The sequence below is a fragment of the Theropithecus gelada genome, chromosome 3 (genome assembly GCF_003255815.1).
Source record: "Theropithecus gelada isolate Dixy chromosome 3, Tgel_1.0, whole genome shotgun sequence".
Lineage (NCBI taxonomy): Eukaryota > Metazoa > Chordata > Mammalia > Primates > Cercopithecidae > Theropithecus > Theropithecus gelada.
In genome coordinates this window covers 87,578,366-87,581,179 of record NC_037670.1, presented here as the reverse complement: position 1 = coordinate 87,581,179, position 2,814 = coordinate 87,578,366, and the positions used below count along the sequence as shown (strand labels likewise).

Sequence of the window (2,814 nt, the reverse complement as noted above, 5' to 3'; positions counted from 1 at the left end):
AACAATTTTTTTAAGGTAAAAAATTCTTATTATAAAAGTAATACAAATGAAAACAAATATTGAGAAAAGACAAAGTTATCTATTTACTGTCCTGCCATCCTACTACAACCACAGTGAGTAATTTGATTGACTTTGTCATCTTTTTATCCTGTGCTGGATGTGTTATTTCAGTCATGATTACAGCCATTCATATGCTTTTGTATCTTGCAATTTTTATTTAATATAACATTTTCTCATGTTTTAAATAATATTCATTACTAATTTTCAAAGAGTACTTAATGTATCATTCATATATATCCTTTTATTGACTGTTTCCTGGACCAGAGGATGGCAAACAACGGTACCACATTTATAAATAGTTTTATTGGGACACAGCCATACCCATATTGTTTACATATTGTCTGTGGCTGCTTTGTGTTACATACGGCAGTGTTGACAAGTTATGACTGAGACAGTATGGCCTGCAAACCCTAAAATATTTATTTTCTGATCGTTTATAGAAAAAGTTTGCTGACTCCTGACCTAAATTTTTAGGTGGTTTATATTTTGGGCTATTAAAAGTAATGCCACTTGGAACATCTTTGTGTTCCAAGATGCCTTCAAGATCTCCCTTGAGTGGTTATGGCTGAGGGAAGCAGTGAAGGGGGTAGACACTGCAATCTGCAGCCCCTCCCCTTCTAGCTCAGTGCAAGGCAGATGAGCTGTAGTTCTGCCATTCCCACACACAATTGACTTCATGCCAACTTTTACTCTCCATGAGGTCCAGGTAAACCAAGAATGCTGTATAAACTTGGATGTCATCTCCTGTCCCTCATTCCATCATTTCTAAATACTTAGTGTGGGTGCCCATCCAGCCACCCTTGAAGGGCCTGTGAGGGAGCACAGCTGCTGTGAACACTACCGGGGCGCAGCCTGCTGCAGCTGGGGGTCAGCTCAGAATCTCCATGTTCCTCCATGCTGGCTAGTGCAGTGCTCCTAGAATACCCGCTGCTAATGAGAAGCAGGAGGATCTGTCAGTAGACAGAGAAATCAAGGGCAGATGACAAGGGCAAAGAGCATGAGAGGTCACGGAAATCTGGGGTACGTTTCAATGAGAGAGGAATGGTGAACTGCCCCATGGAGGAGAAAGGTGAGCTGAAGACTGAAGATCTTCCACTGGATTTGTTAATGGAATTTCTCTGGTGCCTTTGTCTGAACAATATTAGCAGAGTTGAGGGACAGAAGCTTGATTACAGAGAACTGGAAAGTAAATGAAAGGTGGGAGAGTGAATTTAAAGTATTTGTATTGCTTGTTTGATTCTCAGCTCTCTCTCTCCCAGATTAAAAGCTCAGAGGGAGCAGAGGTGACATTGACCTTGATCAACATTAAAACCCTAATACCAGCTGCTATGCCCAATCCATAGTAGGCATTTAATAAATATTTAGTGAATGAGAGGAGACAGAGTGGTAGATAAGGACATTAAGTACAAGGGATACCAGGGAGACTTTTTATTTCCTTACATAAACTTGAGGAAAAAATAGAAGAGCTTGAAAATATACACAGAGCGAGGTTTCAGAGAAAGTATAAAAGGACAGACCTGCCTTAGATATTAAAGCACATATTTGGCATTTCCTCTAGCTTTTCCCAAAAATCATCCAAAGGCAAAAAATGAATGCAAAAACCAAAAATATGAACTCCACTATGATTAAAGTAAGGAGCTGTAAATTCCCAAAGCAATAACAGAGAAGGTAAGAATTGATAAGAATGGAGAGAGAGAATGTAGAGATTGCAGATCTCAAAGAGCCATCAAAGGTAAAAGGAGTACTCCTTGAGGTGCAAAACCCCAAACCCTCACTGCAACAGGGTACACAGATAAGGGGCAGAGGTGCTTCTGCACACTATTTGCCTTTAAAAATTGGAGAAAGCAGAGCCAAATGAGAAGTCCCACAGAAAGGTTGTATGTAGAGAAAATGGACCATCTCTATGACATCAGGGGAGAAGAGAAAGTTGTTATCGTGAGAAAGCACCACCGCTGCCCATCATCACCATTCACAAAACCCTGGGGGATGAGGAATTCTAGCCAGGTTGGAGCCTGGCACTGGTCTCTTCCCAGAAAGCACCTGCAAAGAATTGGTCTGAAAAAATTTATCTCTTTCAATAATGAAGAATCAAAAAGTGAAAATCCACCTAACTATGAACCACAGGGAAAGGGAAGAAGGAACAGAAAAAAATGTTAGACAAGAAATACTCATGAGAAAAATACTGCCTTGAAGCAGATAAACACTGCATATATATTGTGTGAATTAAAAATAATCAATAAAGCAACTGCTTTTATGAAACAGGAACTTCAGATATGTAAGAGCCCAAGGAAAAGGTAGTGAGACATAGGAGATGATAAAATGTAAGCTGGAAGAACTCAACAAAGAAATGTAAGAAAAAGGTAAAACCATCACAGAAATGAAGGCAAAGGTGGAAAGAAAGCAAATGAGAATAGACAGTGCTCAAATATAGCAAAGAACATAGAGGGCCAACTAAGAAAGGAAGAAAAATAACAAGGAAAGAAAAAGAATGTGAAAAAGAATGAGAGAAAAATGCTGGTTGGAAGGAATTGGTAAAGAAGATTCAATGTACATAAAACCATTTAAAAGATGCTTGTCCTCCTTCATAGTAAAAGAAGTGCACATCAAACATACAGTAAGATCAGGACTTCTATTTTTAGCAACATCACAAAAGCATAAGTAGATGCTACTCAGAGACAACATGGATATTGCTTAGTGGTTTGAAGAGGAGCTTCTTCTGCAAGACTGGAGGGAAGAAAGCACAACTGGTTCAGA

General features: G+C 39.2%; 1 pseudogene; it reads right to left on the bottom strand.

Annotated features, from left to right (window-relative positions):
• Positions 1-522: 522 nt before the first annotated feature.
• Positions 523-956, bottom strand: LOC112621636 (annotated as a pseudogene).
• Positions 957-2,814: the final 1,858 nt, after the last annotated feature.